The sequence below is a fragment of the Porites lutea genome, chromosome 11 (genome assembly GCF_958299795.1).
Source record: "Porites lutea chromosome 11, jaPorLute2.1, whole genome shotgun sequence".
NCBI lineage: Eukaryota > Metazoa > Cnidaria > Anthozoa > Scleractinia > Poritidae > Porites > Porites lutea.
In genome coordinates, this window is record NC_133211.1 from 19,707,632 (window position 1) to 19,725,758 (window position 18,127).

Consider the following 18,127-nt stretch of genomic DNA (forward strand, 5'->3'; position numbering starts at 1 on the left):
GTTTTGTTCTAAGTAAAGCTTTAGTTTTTTAACTTTGTTAAGTTCTGGTAGTTGTCTCTAATGTCAGTATTATGAGGGTTTCTGTGCTTTAAATTAGACATTCGTTTGATGTGTTTTTGAAAAATCTTGCATTCTTTATCAAACCAGGGGTGATTTCTTCGAGATGTCTTCCTAGGGTTTTTACCCCTATTTGAAGACTGAGCGTTTGGCCACAGTTTCAATTATATCGTTAAATCGGGATACAACATTGTGAACGACTTTTTTATCATATGAACTGAAGTGTTCCTTGTCTTGGATCATTTCTTGAATGTCTTTCGAACTCGATACGTTGATAAATCTCTCACTGGATAAGGCGTTCCATTGAAATAGTTTTGGAAGATCGTTCAGTTCAATTCCCGTCATCTCAGGGAAAGAATTATTCGTTGGAGAGGAAATGTTGAACCAGCCTTTCACAGGAGAGTGGTCAGAAAACGGTGTAGGCTGGCAAACGGTAAAGCTGTCCACTCAGTCATACATATCGCTGTTTGTGATTATATAATCGAATGTGCTTACCCCTCTATTTCCGTGAAAAGGTATTTTTCCCAATGTATCGCCTTTTGTTCTTTCATTTAAGATTCTCAGATCCAGAGATTTGCAAATTTCAAGTATATCGTGTCTGTGTTGGTTTATGCAACTGTCGCAATAATTATTCCTTCTTTTAGGTAGACTGACATTTATAGGAATGTTACTGATCTCCTGGTATATATTTTGAATTGGTTTCTGGAACAAAATCTATCTCTGTTCCGGTTCGTGCGTTCAAGTCACCTGCTAAAACAATGAAAGCGTTTGACTGGAAAAAAGAAATGTCTCCTTCAAGATCGGTGAAGATTTCAGGGTCAAAATAGGGGGAGGCGTTGAAAGTTTGATTAACGCCTGTAAAGGTAGTAAAGGTTGGCGAGAAAATATGACGGACGGATTTGTTGGGAGAGAATTAATTGTTGATATCAATAAATTTTCCATTTGAGTCATCTAGAAGAATGATATCTGCGGCGGAGTTCGAAGGAGTTACATAGTTACTAGAATGGGGTCGCACAGTTTCGGATTTTAGGGGTAAGAAAGTGCTTCGTATTTAACAATTATTTCCTCGATCCCGAATGGGCTCTGAGTCAATAGCCCATGAGGCCGCCGAAACGAATTCAGAGGCTATGAGGGCGAGATGAATAATTGTTTTAGTAAAATCCAACTAGTTGGTCAAAAATATCGAGACAAAACAACTTTAGCTAGAAAGAAGCGATTCAGCCGCCATTGTTTTGGTTTTCAGAGCCGGCGCTTTTCGCTACTGGTGGGTTATAACATTTAGCCTGGTGGTAGCTCAACCAATCAGAACGCAGCATTGATAATTGACCACTAGTTGGATTTTACTAAGGAAGAGAAAGTAAAGAAACCGTTAGAAAACAAATTTAATACAAATTAGGTTGGTAACTGTTTAGCGAAGTGTAATAATGATCGACTAAGAGCGAGAAATAATTTAATATAGATTTAGCCAGGGCTAAAAGCGAAGCTCCCATTAATAAATTTATGATTTAAATCAAACAATAAACTTGTAATCCACAAATCAGTTAACTTAAGGGCACATATGTGACTTTTTAGGGAAAGCTAAGGCTAAATGATTTTAGAGTGAAAAAAAATCTTCCATCGAATTGATAGCCGGTATATATACACCCAAAAAATAGCAATCATCGTCGATCACATTTAAGAGCCATAATAGCTCTTGATCACTGTAGATTAGGCCTGGAAAACGAATTCATGGAAAAAACAAATCAGGCCGAATTTTTTGCGTTCGACAAGTCTACTTAAGAAAATCTTGCCAACAACTCTGGGAGCGTGTAAACCAACATTTCATACTTTTTATGCATCACATCTGAGGTGAAACAGTAATATGAGGCGCTGTTTTTATCATACAGACCTCAGACAAAATGCAGTATTTCACAATTTTTCAAGACAAACTGCACTCATTCAATATTCAGAACCGTACGAAGCACGCGTGGGCTTTTAGCAAAACCGTTCAAAAAATTTCCAAAATCACCTATACGGCCAGCCGGTTGTCACTTTTGACAAGCGCCAAACTTTCAGTGAATATTAAAAGAGTTACGCTTCAACATTATAAAGAATTTATTGTTTATTTTTTTTATTTAATGGTTTTATAACGATGTGCAAACGCGCGGCCTTCTGAGACTGAAAACAAACAGCAAAGCAATTGCAAGAGATTACTAACAATCAATAAAAGAAATGTAATTCGGTGAAACATTTACAGAGACAACAATTTTCATTCACGAAGACAAGTATTAAAGCGTCTCTAAAAATCCTGAGTCTTTACGCTTAAGCCTAAAGCTTTTAGCAGGCTTCCTGGTGTTTACTGTTTTAAGAGATGAACTCGAGGCAGGAAAATCGCTCAAAGCTTTCTTTCTGCAGCCAAAATTATAACTAAATACTCTTTGGAACGTTTTTTCATTCTATATGCGGAGAGAAAATATCGACTAAAGGCTTTTTAAAGCTCTGTAAGCTTATATACTGACTAGATCAGATCATTGTCTCAGATCTTAATACAAACGTGCATAAATTAGCCTCATAAACTGCGCTCGACTTCATGAAATTAGATATAAAAAAAACAAACATACACTGTATACAATAATAACTCAGGCTTACCATTCGAGATGCAGCTCTTGAAAGCTATCAAGTAAGGCCAGAATCGCTTGAGGGACTTTTCAACCCCGCATCCAGTAAGGTGGAAAACGAAAACGATGCATCCGAAATCGGATTTCCAAATTTGACAACCGGCGCATTTCCCAACCAAAAATTCAATAAACAAACCAGCCATGATTCAAAGAAGACTGTTGATAGCAGCTGTCTTTCATTTTAAGCATCCAGTGAGAAAAGAAAGTAAAAAACATCACAAGTTGACAAAATACTCTGTCAGCTTCAGCTGTCAAAGTAAACAAGGTTCAAGATGCTGTATAAATTTTCTGCATGAACTCACCTGTCAGATTTTGACCAATCAGAGCATAAAAATTGGACGGTCGTAGAGCGTGATCAACGCGTGACCATGGTGAGAAAAGTGAAAAGCCTCTGTCTTCCCTGCTTGTATTTTTAAATGATTGGCTGAATTTTCGCGTCCGAGATCAGTTTGAAATCAAAATGTTAATAACGCGGGGCCATAGTGGCATTAACACAACACTTTCTGTCATCATGTCATTATGTTGCTGCCGTTCTCTTTGCCTTTGTATATGTCTTTCGCGTTGCCTTTGTCTGTTCATTCTAGCTCTGTCTCATTCTGCTTGCCGGCGTTTTTCACTATAATTTTCTCTCCTTCTTCTCGCTCTGACTCTTTCTACTTGCCGACTTTCTTCGCTAAAATGTTGTCTTCTTCTTCTACTTCTAACGCGCTCTCTTTGGCGATCGTCTTCGCTTGTTCTACGCATGTTGACTCTTGCTCTCTGCCGTTCATCTTCTCTTTGCTCTCTGCTTAAAACCTGTCATCTACACGCTAAAATCTCTCTGCTGTTGTTTGTTGCATAATAGCTTTCGTAAGTTGTAATAAAAAGTTATAAAGGCTCTGTCGAAAAATCTTTTTGCTAAGATGTTTTGAAATTTCTTTTTTCAAAACCAGTTGCGCGATATAATTGCGCGACGTTGTGCCATGCGATTTCCCGCCAAAAAACCTCCACTTTCCCCTACCCCAAGAGTCCATGCGGACTACTTTCCACTACCCGGAAAGTCCGTACGGACGGACGTACGCTGACGTCATAACCAAAATTTCTCGGATGGGTAGTTTATCTTAGTTATGGTGCTCCGCTCGCGCGCGCTTCGCGCGCGCATGGAGCTCCGCTATTAAATTGAAAACCGGTCACCAGAAATGCTGCCTTTGACAATATTGTCCTCAGTTTGCCCATATTCGGTGTAAAATGGGGGTGACAATTAAGGAAAAACCGGTCACCCCGGATGGAACCCATTTCAGAGAATTCGTTAATTACATTTCCTTAAGTGTCCCAAGACGTTTTGACCAGAGTTGTAGGTCTATCATCATTCTCAAATTCACTCCATTCCAGTATCCATGCCATTCCATATTTTTTATCGCGATCATCTGCGGTCCGATTTGGGGATCATTTACGGTCCGGGATCATTTGTGGTCCCGGGATCATTGGCGGGCCGTTACCTTGCAGATTTTAAGTTTGGAGCTTATAACTAACTAAAATAACCACTAATACTGCGTTACTATTCAGTAGTTCGTTCGTGTTACCAATAACTGAAAGTTGGGATTTATTCTTGATTTATTGAATTTATTCGATTCATCGCCGTGGCGTTTAATAAAGGTTTTTAAGTGTTTTCGATGCGGCGTTTATTCGAGGGCGGCTTTTACTTTTAATTTTTCCTTAAGGAAAATGGGAACGTGTTCCTCGGACACTCCGTGGGAGTGAAAGGGTGGTGAACTACCGTATTCTTCGAATAAATAGCCGTCCCTCGATTAATCGCCTTCCTCGAATAATCGTCCCCGTTTAATGAAAATATTTGAAATAATCAGCGCTTCCCCCGAATAATAGCCCCTCTCGCCATCTTCTCTGACTTTCTTTTATCACCTCCCTGTCAAGTTGAAGGGGAATCTGATCCAGCCAAACTGATCACTGACGATTCAAGCTTTGAAAATTAATCAAGGAGCCAAATTTGGAACACTTAAAAACATGTTCATTTTATTTGATGTGATAGTTTTTTGATTTCATGGGATTATAAAACAGAATATTTAGGACACGACTTCCGGTGAGCAATATTTGAAACAATAGCCTTCCTCAAATAATTGCCCCCGGCAATTATTCGAGGAAATACAGTAACTCTAATCTTTTTGTTTCTTTCAGTTCTCGGAGAGAGCTTTCCCCTTGCCAAAAGATATGCAGAGTAGTGTTGATGGTGGCTGGGATATGTATTGTGGTCGCACCGTGTGTTTATCTTTTGTGGTACTTTACACAAGAGAAAAAAGAAGACAATCCTTCGTCTTTGGGTGGACCCTATTCAAGACAGGCAGTTGCTACGGACACTGACAAATGCTCCGAAATTGGCAATAATATTCTGAACGCAAACGGTTCGGCCGTAGACGCCGCCATTGCCGCTATGTTCTGTCTGGGAGTTATAAACATGCAGTCGTCTGGAGTTGGTGGCGGTGGAGTGATGCTGGTTTATATTCGAAAACTCAAGAAAGCTAAAGTCATCGACTTTAGGGAAACTGCTCCTGCAGCGACAACGTCTGATATGTTTCCACCAACCGAATCAGGGAAAAACATGTCCAAATATGGTAAGTGCCATTTTTCTTTTTCGTTTTTGCCCCCGGAGGGATTTCGCCCAGAAGGCAAAATCCCGAGGAGGCATCCTAGTATAGTATAGAAATTAAAGTACTTACAATTGAAATATGTAGTCAGTATACCAGGAAAAAAAATCTCGATCTGTTTGAACAGGGGCCGCATGTCTATTTCCCTCTATTGCAATAATAGTTCAGGTTATCGTGGCGGAGATCGATGTCACCCAACAGCTACACGCGAAAGGGGTGCATGGCAAATTCAAGAGATTAGAGCTGTGAGAGCTTGGCGCCTCCGAGACACGTTTTTCCCGCCGTTTGATTGGAGTGCTTGCTCACAGTGTCGTGCTGGAATTATAATAAAAGACGTTTTTGGAACTGATGTACGTCAACCGGAAGTGATACCTTTTCCCTTTTACTTTGACTCGATGCTACCAAATGGGTCTTCTTGCTAAGTATCTTTACTCTTGTTGAGACGATTTGCCAGAAAATTTGGTAAAAATCGCTGCCCAACAATGTAAAACGTTTACTTTGGTTAACGTGCATCGCTCAGGAATATTGTTGGTTTTCACATGACGTCACTAAAATTCAAACTACAAAACTATCGATCCTACTGAGATTTTACTTTCATGGTGTATTAGAGCACCTAAGAACTAATTTTCGTACAAATTTTCGCTTCAAAAGGGTTCATGGTTTTGTAATATAGTACGCTTGAATTTCTAAGCTTTTGCGTGACGTGGCATTTACATGACGGCCGAGACAGCTGTCATGTACGTTAAAAAGGTGACGTACTTCGGGGAATTTTGTTATCTTAACAGTTCATCTTTTAGAAAAAGTATTACGTTAATGTTTATGAGTTCCTCGAGGAAAAAATTCACGCTTTTGTACCAAAACTTGGTAACAGATGTTTTTGTTGGTTTCCGTCCGCCATGTTGGTGCTCATCCAGGTGGGCACCAGCATGGCGGCTCCATACAAATCTCTATAAATTTGGGTAAAACATTTCTTCAGATATCTCGTATACGGAATATTCCTCTGACCTGAATCTTGGCGGGGGTCTTTGTGTATTTACCTTCTTTTATTTCCCAGATTTCGGACTTTATCTATCGAACGGTCTTTATTATTATTATTTTTTTTATTTTTTTATTTATTTATTTTTTGATCAGTTTTGTATGGCGTGACACTGAAAACCTAGCCTGCGTAGCAAGCGTTTCTGTGCGGTTTAGGAGTAAAGAACGAAGAACAAGAGTCACTCGTTTCATTTCTCGCGCGGTCAGTGCCAAGAATCCCGTTCCTCGACCTCGGTCTTTCTTTGCACCCAAACCAAGCGGAAACGCTTGCTACGCAGGCTACTGAAAACCAGCAATTGTTTTCCTCTAGGCGGTCTTGCCATCGCTGTTCCTGGAGAGGTTAACGGCCTATACCGACCTTGGGAGGAATACGGTTGGTTACCTTGGAAAGATCTGGTCCAACCTGCCATTAACTTAGCCAGAGAAGGATTTGAAATAAGCACCGCAGTGGCCGATGCCTTGAATACCATATGGTACAGAGAATAAAAAAGGATCCGGGATTAAGGTGAGCAATAGCTATCATTTCATCACATTTTGTTTTTTTTGTTTTTTTTTTTGGCTTTTAACTGCGCCTGAGGTTTTAGAGTCGTGTCGGGTATCCTTTTTCAAAATATTTTGGGTTCATTGGGATACTTGAAACTGAACCGTGGTAGGCTCCTGGCCCAGGGGATACTCGAGAAAGTATTATACGGTGAGATTCCGCCCCGAGTGCTAACCCCTCACCCTTTTGTATGCCATTTTTGACAGAAAAGGAACTCTTTCGTATACCTTCTATTGTCAAATGGTACTGATCCCTTTTACATACCTACAATAGTTTAAACTTTGCTTTCCTTTCAGCTGCTGTAAATGCACTGTCTCTTAAATGTGAATAAATTACAAGACCATAACGTTTTCTCGACTCTTTCACAGCTGTTAAATTCATCTGTTAGCCCTTTTGGGCCTTTTTACAGACCGAAATGACAGACCTCCCAACCCTTTCATATATTTCAGCTAGTGACATCTCTACCCCTTTATACACATGAAGCCTGGAAAAGGTACCCCTTTTAGGTGGAGCCTCCCCGTACGGGCCGGACATTATAGGGAGCTAGTACTCCCATGGGGCTCCCAGTCGCACAGAACTTCTTTGATTTGACTCTGTAGGACGTAAAAGAACATTCGCAAGGGGCATAACAAGTCCCAGGCAATGAAGGTCCCTAGTGTACTATCCTTAAATGTCTTGAATGAGTTATAATCTGTACATGTAGCCTAGGGGGAGATCATAATATAATATCTTCATGATACTCGTTCGTAGTGCTTTAACTGCTGCCTGTAAACAGAGTATGAGGTATTAGAAAAGTGCCTTATTTAACACTGCCGTAATTTTCTCTTTATTGCTATTTATTGTGACATTTCAGGGAACTTCTCTTGGACAAAAATAGCAAGCCTTATAAAAAGGGTACTATAATCAAAAACGAAAAGTACGCGATGACACTACAAAAAATTCGAGATGATCCCTATTCTTTTTATAATGGGTCTCTGGCTAAGATGATCTCTGGAGATATAAGAATACGTATCCCCCGATACCAGGAAAGAAAGGGACAGGTCACTGAACAAGATCTGAGGAACTACCAGACAGTGATCAGGGAGCCACTAGAAAGTGAACTAGCGGGGATGAAAATGCTCCTTACTCCTCCCCCTACAAGTGGCGCTGTATTAGGTCTCATCTTAAATATACTGAAAGGTAGGTAGGTGTTCTCTTCTCCTGCCCCTCATCATCATCACAGCCTTCGAGTAAACTCTCGGAGAGCTTTCTCGCTGGCTATCATCATCATCATCATCATCATCATCATCATCATCATCATCATCATCATCATCATCATCACCATCATCATCATCATCATTATCATGCGGGGAGTAAGGGTGGAGCAGTGGTGACAGCACTCGCCTCCCACCAATGTGGCCTGGGTTCAAATTCCGGCGTCGCGCCATATGTCGGTTGACTTTTTGTTCGTTCTCTCCTTTGCTCCGAGAGGTTTTTCTCCGGGTACTACGGTTGTCTCCTTTCTTCTGAAACCAACATTTCCAAATTCCAATTCGATCAGGAATCAAGTAGACGAAGTACCACTCAGTTGATGCGTTGCCTCTAAATGGTTACTTTTTTCATTTGTTCATCGTCAATCATCAACAACGGCATCATTCATTTGCTTAAATGAAAATGAGCCTACAGGGAGAACTAAGGGGGTTGGTGCCCGCTAACGACAGGTTTCTTCACTGTGTAGTTGTATAGCAAAGATTCCTGCAAGGGAAAATTCATTCATCAGCAAGTTATACGGGTGGCTGAAACAATTATTTTACACTTATTTAAAGTAGAAGAGCTTTATTTTACAGGTTACAATATGACTTCCTCGGCCCGTAATGGCACAAATGCCTCCGTGTTAACATATCACAGGATCATTGAAGCTTTCAAGTTTGGTTATGCTTGGCGAAGTCGACTTGGTGATCCTGCTTTTAATATGGATAAGACTATAGGCGAGGTAAGTGAAAGATAATTTTTTCCACCCTTTCTTCTGGTTACACCTTAGGGCCTGTTTATGTGAGGTGAGCCGGCCCAGTAAGCCGGGCTGATCCGCTTTATATAAGCAGGCGGGCTGGCCCTCTCGCTTATAAATACACTGTGAAGAACATTTTTATCATATTTGCAAAACCCACGAGACAATGGCTGCATGGTAACTATGTCCATATTGAACTATGTCACCTTTTAATTCACACTTATTCATTGAGCGTTTTCAGCGAAAACGCATCGATTTGAAAACGCTCTTGAAAGTGGATCAAAACGAAATCGCGTATAGTGTGGACTCAATAACTGTTTTAAAAAATCGATGAACTCCTTCTGTTTTTTAAAATAAGAAGCGAAAAGACTACTTATTTCCCGCGAGAGGTCCGTTAGTCAAATACCCTTCGAACAAGGGGGCGGGCCAAAGATAACTTGCTCTGTAAAGAGCAATTTCGTGCGACTTTGGCTGCTTTAGTTTTAAAAAAGAAGTTTTAGCGGCTGATGCAGAAGCGATTTTAGGCGCAAGTTCTTTTGGCAATCTTTATAATGCAACAATTTCCGGGGGCTTGTGTAATGAACGCACTGATCGTCTTGGCTCTGTCTTAGTTAGCTCTCGCGCAAAGAGCCTCGCCGCAAACGCGCGCAAAAATTCGCTTCTGGAAACGGATTAATCAGGCCTGTACAATGCACCGCTGCCGTAACAATGACGATAGTTCTTGCATCTTTTCAGCTACATTTATATCTTCTTTATTCTCGTCCATGAATGCAACTAAAAAGTTTTGGCAAACATTTTTCGTTATTTGACGCAAAAAAGTGCGGGGAGAAGGGCAAGTTCTCCCAGCACCTGCCCCTGTTAAGGATAACACTTTTGGAACTGTTTGGAAGAAGGGATATCTGTTCTGAGAGTTACAGTGATAAGGGATAATAAGACCCCCCTAAAAGGGCCTCTTTTAAGCTCTAGGAATTTTATGTCTGAAATTTTCTCCTCTACTTTCTTTTCAGATTACGCAAAAGATGATAGAACAACAGTTGGGCGACGACTTGCGTCAAAAAATTAAAGACAACGGAACCTACAACAACGTGTCTTATTACGCCCGCTTCTACTCTGATGAAGATCATGGCACCACACACCTGGCTGTTTTGGCCAAAAACGGTGACGCAGTTTCTGTGACGATTTTTTTCGCATGCCCCCCCCCCCCACTCATGAGAGTAATTTTTTGGAAGCCCCCCCCCCCCCCCCCACATGAATAAAAAAATACATAAGGTATTAAAAAAGTTACTGCATTAAAATTTCGTTTTGTTACCTTTCACGTAATTTAGTGAAAGAAAACTGAAGCTAGAAAGCTGTTTTTAACAAATCCTCACTCAAAAGAATGAAAAGTCAATTAACAGGAGGAAGAAGCCCAGGGCCCGGTTGCATAAAACCTACACTTAAGTGCCCACTTAAGTAGGTCACTTACGAATCCGTTATGGGTACACTTACGGGTGTTGCATGAAACGCACTTAGCACTCTCGTAAGATACTGTTTTACTTGGTAACTTACGGGCTCACTTAAAGGCACACGTAACTTTGATATATTACTTTATTAATGACTGACTCTTTTTTTTTAAAGGTAACTATCGATGAGTGTAAAGAAAGTTTTAAGTCGTTTCGAACACTTTTAAGCCTCTCCAAAAAATGAAATTTGCATGCAATCGTTTTTTTTTTCGTCGATGTCTACTGAAAATGATAATTCTTCTTCTTAATCTTTTCACAACGTCGGCTTTAAAGTGTACATCAGAAAACGCATTAGAACGAATTACGTGAAGGAAAATTACTGTTTTTCACTTCTCAGTAAAAGATCTCGTTAACTTTAGTAAAAACAGTAACGATACGGGACCCACATAGGTCCCGTAAATTTACGTGCTATTTTTCCCTAGCCTTAAAAAAGTTTTATGCAACACCCGTAATTTCTGTTGCATAAACGACACTTAAGTGAACACTTACGAAAATCGTAAGTGCAACCACTTAAGTGAATTCCCTAAGTGGACCACTTAAGTGATTTCATGCATCTGACTTAAGTTACGATTGCACGTACGTGTACCCGTAGTTGTTACGGACGTTTTATGCAACCGAGCCCAGGGCCCGGTTGCATAAAACCTGCACTTAAGTGCCCACTTAAGTAGGTCACTTAAGAATCCGTTATGGGTACACTTACGGGTGTTGCATGGAACACACTTAGCACTCTCGTAAGTTTCTGTTTTACGTGGTAACTTACGGGCTAACTTCAGGGCACACGTAACTTTGTTATAGTACTTTTAATTATTAATTTGACTCACTCTATTTCTTTAAAATAAGTTAACCATCGGTGAGTGTAAAGAAAGTGTCAAGTTGTTTCGAACACTTTTTAAGCCTCTCATTCAAATAAAGTTTACATGAAATCGTTATTTTACTTCAATATCTCCTGGAAATGTTTGTTGTTCTTCTTTTTTCTTAACGACGGCTTTAAATTGTACATCAGAGGTTAACAAAGCGCATTAGAACGGAATAACGTAAAGAAAAAACAATTTTTTTTCACTTCTCGGTAAAAGATCTCGTTAACTTTAGTAAAAACAGTAAGGATACGGGACCTACATAGGTCCCGTAAATTTAAGTACTAATTTTCCCGTAAAAAAGGTTTTATGCAACACCCGCAATTTCTGTTGCATAAATGACACTTAAGTGGATACTTACGAAAATCGTAAGTGCAGCCACTTAAGTGAAACCCCTAAGTGGACCACGTAAACGATTTACTGCAACTCAAGTTACGAGTACACGTACGTATACCCGTAACTGTTACGGGCGTTTTATGCAACCGGGCCCAGGATCGTAAACTTTACGATCCAAGCCAGTTTTAGATGTATTTGTGTGGAGTCATCAGAGCAAAACCGTGCTTATATCTCCCCACCTATTGCTGGTTTTCAGTGTCACGTTATTCAAAATAGATCAAAATAAAAATCAAAACCGTTCAATAGATAAAGTCCAGAATCTGGGAAATGAAAGGAGGTACATATACAAAGACCCTCGCCAAGATTCAGATCAGAGGAATATTTCGCATACGAGTTATCGGAAGAAATGTTTTACCCAAACTTATAGAGATTTGTATGGAGACGCCATGCTGGTGCTCACCTGGATGAGCTCCAACATGGCAAACGGAAACCAGCAGAAACATGTGTTACCGAGTTTTGCCACAAAAGCGTGAATTTATTCTTCGAGAAACTCATAAACATTAAAGTAATACTGTTTCCTTATACATGAACTGTTTAGATAGCAAAATGTCCCGAAATAAGTCATTTTTTTAACCTACATGACAGCTCTCTTGGCCGTCATGTAACTTCCGCGTCGCGCAAAAGCTTAGAAATTCAAGCGTACTCTATCACAAAACCAAGAACACTTTTGAAGCCAAAATTTGCATGAAAATTAGTTTTCAGCTGCTCTAATGCATCGTGAAAGTAAAATCTCGGTAGGATCGAAATTTTTTTAGTTTCAATTTTAGTGACGTCAAGTGAAAACCAGCAATTGTCACTAACAGCCTGATTTTTGGCAAGGGAGCTTTTTTCGTCTTTTTTTCTCTGAACATGCTTCCAATCCCATAATTTCAGAAATTTAAATTTTTGTGACGTCACACTTCTCTCTATGCAATTTAGATTTACGTCATCTCATGTTCTACAGTGCAGTGCAATGTAATCAAGTGTAATACATTGCACTGCAACGAGACGCAACGCATTGCAATGCAATGCAATGTAATCATGTTAATGTCGCGGATGAGAGGACAAGAGGTGTCCTCTTTACATTATACATGAACAGTAAGCTTGAACGTCAGCATACGATGGCGCCACTAGCTGCTCTTATGGGTCCATTTGCGAGCTGTCTGTATGAGATGTATGATAAATGAAGTGATATAACAGGCGTAGAGGTAGACCGCACAATGCATGAGGCAATCTCGCACGGATGATCTGGAGCGCTTACCATTTGGTGGAAAATTTCCGTCAAATGGCACTGGTATTTTTTTTGCACCGAAAACAGGAACGGGATTGAGTTGTACCGTTGACAAAATACCGGTAAATTTTTCGCTTTCTCTGAACTTGAAGCCTGGCACTAGTAATCCAAACAAATGGTACAGAAAACTTCGGTAGTTTCGGTAAAAACGGCAAAAGTGTTATACCTCGAAAGGTATTACTTTTTTTTTTCGGAAAATTTCCACCGGGATGAACCGTTCCATTTGAATTCTCCCTGGAATTTCCAGGTTTTCCGTACAAATGGTAAGCGTTCCTGGGCTGCACCCGTCAGTGTTCCATTAAGAATCGATCGACACGACTCACTTACATGAGCTGTGCATGAAATGTTATGGCAATATAATAACCTCGGTCTGAGCAATCAGGAGTGTGATTCCCTTTTGCATCTTTAAAGAGATGTATGCTCAAACCCAATGAAGTACCTTCTACTTGAAACATATGATGTAACTTATTCTATATTAATATTAATATTTATTAATATCAATATCGATATTAATATTAATATTAATATTAATATGGAATAAGTTCATAGTGCGGTTTCTATCCTCGTGTACCTTAACTAGACTTAACGCCTACAGTCAACTCCCTCAAAGGCCGCTTTCCATTTGTCGGAACTGACCTGCCAGACCATTCCCGTCGTAATGAGAATTTCACTTTTAATCAAAGCTATCACGCCAGATCAGTCAAATCCTAAACAGTATCCACGAAGCCGAAAATCGTTTTTCATCCAAAACTCTTGGAAAAAGCCTGTTTCATTTTCAAAATGACCGGTCCGTCCATTGTCTGGCCGGCCAGTTCTGACTTAAGACGGACACCTGACCGGAACTGAGCAGATGTCCCTCTTAGAGAGGTGTTCACCTAAAAGAGCGTCAACTAAAGAGAGTAAAGTAAAACAGGGACCAACTCCAGCTGGCGTCCGTTTTTAGTGAGGTGTCTGTCGTGATAAGTATATTTGTTGAACAAGAAGCAGTGATTTTGCCGTTTACAAGTAATTTCTTTGTGACACAAAGTTCCATAGTACTTCAGGAAGTGAATTGGCACTATTAACAAAATGAATCTAGAGTTGGTCCCTGCCTTTTCTTACTCCTTTTAGTGGACTCTCTACAAGATGGACATCTCTCAAAAAGTGCAGACTCCTACGGAGAGCGGGTCCCAAAGGTGCCACTCTAAGAGCAATTGACCATATAATGACAATTTCTATGTAGTATGGTACACCAGGAGAGTAGCGTTGTGAGAAAAGTGTTCACGAACATGACGTGTATCTTGACAGATTTGGATGCAAGTTTCGATCCAACCTCACGGGGATTATATACAATAATCAGATGGCAGATTTTGATACTCCTAACGATACGAAGATCAAGATTGATGGCGTTTATCCATCTGAGGTTAATTTTCCCGAGCCTGGCAAGCGGCCATTCTCGTCCTTGTCCGCCACAATTTTAACGGACAATAACAGTGACGTACAGCTTGTAATTGGTGCCTCTGGCGGGAAAAAGATCACCACGGCTGTATCACTGGTATGAAAAAAAAGGAATTACTATAAATGTTTTAAGGGGAATAAACCCTCGGGGGTACTTCCTTATAAGAGGCTACTGAGGATGTGCCGCTGGATGGGGTCGCATTTTCACGACTGGATTGACTATAATGGGGTTGCATTTTCAATGGAGTTACTACAATGGGGTCGCACATTTTCGGATTTTTGGGGTAAGAAAGTTCAGTCTTCATATTTACCGCTAGCAAACGTACCAGAATGTTTGTACTGTAGGCGAAAAGTAACGTATTCTTCATTCACTTTAAAAAAATGGGTCAGTTTATTTTAGGATGACCTATTTAAAGTATTGATAAGGTAGAAACATAAATAGAAAGTGGCTAACTAAAAGTTGGGATAGCGAAAATTACACATTTGGCAGTTTTGACCAAAAGTGACTAAGATGGGGTCTATAATTGCCCACCGAATAGACTATAACGGGGTAGGGGTTCTCAGAGGACAGCGGCACATACCCAGCAAACATAAAGCCAAGCCCCCCCCCCACCTCCCCCGCTCCCATGTCGCTCTACGTAAGATGCAGTAAAAACCCGTGAGCAAGAACCTGAAAATTAAGAACCTGTTAGTCTCTCAGTACCTTTTCTTCCGCAATCTTTGATTATGAGAACAGAGGATAATTGGGACGGGATGAAATATAGTAGTCAGGCATGCGTTGCGGTCTGTCAAGCGAGACCTACAGCATAAATATAAGCTGAGGGAGTATGCAATAATTATCAGGAGTGGGACTGAGAAATGAGCTTCAAAGGGGAAATTTATTATGTCATGACCCCCCCCCTTTCGCAAAAGCAGAATTAGTTCAGCCCCTCTCTTGATCTCTTGATAATTTTTAATACCCCACCTCCTCCCAAACCAAATATAATGTAACTGTGGACGTTGAAAAGCTTGAAAACCGTCTTCGCTGTTTGTTGTCCGACAACCCTGCTTGTGCTGGAAGGTTTCTCCGAGAGGAGTACAAGCCAAAGCCCCATGATGACTGCATCATAAGGCCATGCAAGAGGGAGGCGAATTGCATCTTGGATAAGCTTCATGCGATGACAGAAAACAGAACTAAACATGATGACAGCCTATTTACGGAGGGTGGCAAACCTTAGACTGGCCTAAATTGCCTTGACAATTTCAACAATGAGAAACGACATTATATTAAGTCTGGCGTTCAAAAAGGATGTGTTACATCTTGTTGAGGACTTGGACAGAGTGATGGCTAAATATAAGGCGAATATGAAATTGGCGCCAGGGCCACAACATCTGAAGCAAGAAAAGGAAAAAGCTGAGAAAAAAAGGGAAAAAGAGGAAGCTCGCAGCTTGTGAAAATAGAAGAAAAAGAGCATGCCGCATTTTCTGTTCCCTGGGAGGAGCCCCCCTTGCTGAAGGAGGTTGTCTGGGACTTCTGCACCTGAGGGTGAATGAACTTACAACTGTCTTATAGGGCAGTATCTACGTACAAATGGTTTGTTTGGGACAATTATAGATGTTGCTGCAAGTTATGTTTTCAGTTGAATTTGGCCTTGTAATGGATACTAGGATTATGGAAATTTTAGGACAAAAATCAATTCTTTTGCAAGGACTAAAAAATCTGGTAACATGTCTAAAATGTGATAACATTTTTTAATATAAACTTCACATTTTCTAAGAACATTGAGCATTGAGAGTACATTCCTGTTTTACAATGCATGTGGAATTGTTTTTACAGTTCAATGCAAAGGCACGTGACGTAAAATGAAAGTTATGGCCCTCCTGTGATAAGATCAATTTTAATTTGAGTCCCCATATCTTGGCATTATTTTTACTTAATGCCCCCCTATCTGGTTTTCCAGACCCCTCCCGCTAATTATTGCACGGTCCCCTAACTCGATACAGTCCTCTTTATCAGGGGTTTAGACTGTCTGTGACGCAGACTAGGGGGTGGCCTACGGCTATTAGGGTGAAAGAGCCAATCCATCCTCCCCCCATTTGTATCCCAAATTTACTCGCAATGTTAAGTTGCATGGGTGTAAGACGAAAGGACGATGTGTGGTTTGGGGGTATAAATTCCGTGCCCGGCCCTCCTGTTAGACATAAAACCCCACCTCTCTATGAAAAACCAAGAAATCATCCCTCGTTCTAACAACTCCTGTTAATTCTTAGGCCCTACGCTCTTTGTAGTTGTACGAATTATTAAATCCTATCTCTCTAATATTTATGCCGAGTAAGAGGTAAATTGCTCAGTTCACGCTCAGGGACGGTTTGCTTATCATGTATAGGTGTTGATGAACATGTTTTGGTTTGGAAGGAACATATCACAGGCAGTGGACGATCCTCGAATTCACGAAGAACTTGTACCAAAAATGGATGTAGAAGTTGAAAACAACAAAGATTATCGTCTTCCTGAGGATATACAAGATGGCTTAAGAGCGCTCGGACATAATGTAACGGTGGCAAGTGGCATTGCTTTTGTTGTGGTACAAGTCGTGTATCGAAAACCTGGAGAAGGCATTTATGCAAAGTCTGACCCAAGAAAATTTGGAGCTCCCGCGGGAGATTAACATGTTTGCTCAAAACTGTGAATAGTAATATCGTAGAATTTCAGGTTATAACTCCCCTTGGCTCTAGATACAGGCCCGTCAACCGTTCATTGTAATCAGTAAGTACAAATAAAAGAACCCTCCTATAAGTCCACCCCTCTCCTCACCACACTCATCGGTTATAATCCCTCTTTTTCTTCTTTTTTAGTTCTCGGTACCGGGTAACCCGCGTGCAGGAGTTAAAGATCTTTGTGTCCGTTTTCTCTCTCTTCCACCTCCGATTCATCGCCCTCCCTGCCTCCCCCCACAAACATATTCCAAGAGCGTGCTCGTAGGTTATGTGCCGAGCATATATCATAGTAGGATGTTTAATAATGTGTTTGTTTTAAGCTCACGGCATTTTTTTATTATCCGTTTGGTCCCACACTTTCAGGGCGGAAAAACGTTCTGCGCAAGCTTCTGCGCATCCCTTACCGCAGGCTCAAGGCGGGCTTTTCTGTGTGCTGACTGTGTTTGTTTGTTGCTGGAGTTCTGAGTGAAATGCACGAGGTGCGATCGTTACCTCCTTGTAAAGCATTTTTATTTGACATGTTTGCTTTTTTTTCGTCGCTTGAAAATTTATTTTGGATTCAGAGTAACCAATGTTAAAGGAAAAACGGATCATTCCGTCAGTCTGAGGTGGAATAAAAGGTTTTGAACATTTCTTAAGAGGCGAGTATTTTTCTGATTGTGCATCCGATTAATTTATGAGTTGATTTCGCCTGGTTGAATTAAAACCCGCTTGTATTCTCAGTGTGTATTCTGTTGAGTTACGGTTACTGTTTTTTACATGCCCAGATTTATTACCTTTGCAGAACCAGCTTTATCTTTGTCTTCAGTCAAAGAAACATATTGCTGTTATAACGCATCAGAGTGAACAAACTTGTGCGCTTATTAAACTTTCTCGGAAATAGAAGAAGGCCAGCAAGTTTACTCAAGATCATTTTTCTCAAAGCTTGCTCAAGTAATAATAGACAGAGTTTTTTTTCATTTTTCATTACATAGTTTTGTTTTCCAGTGCACTGTGAAGGTTTCTGTTCTTTATAAGAATAACTTTCAATTTCTGTACGCAAATTGTCCTTTTCA

General features: G+C 40.4%; 1 pseudogene; it reads left to right on the top strand.

The window, feature by feature from the left end:
• The first annotated feature begins 4,934 nt into the window (after positions 1–4,934).
• LOC140952694 (glutathione hydrolase 1 proenzyme-like) lies at positions 4,935–17,399 on the top strand (annotated as a pseudogene).
• Positions 17,400–18,127: the final 728 nt, after the last annotated feature.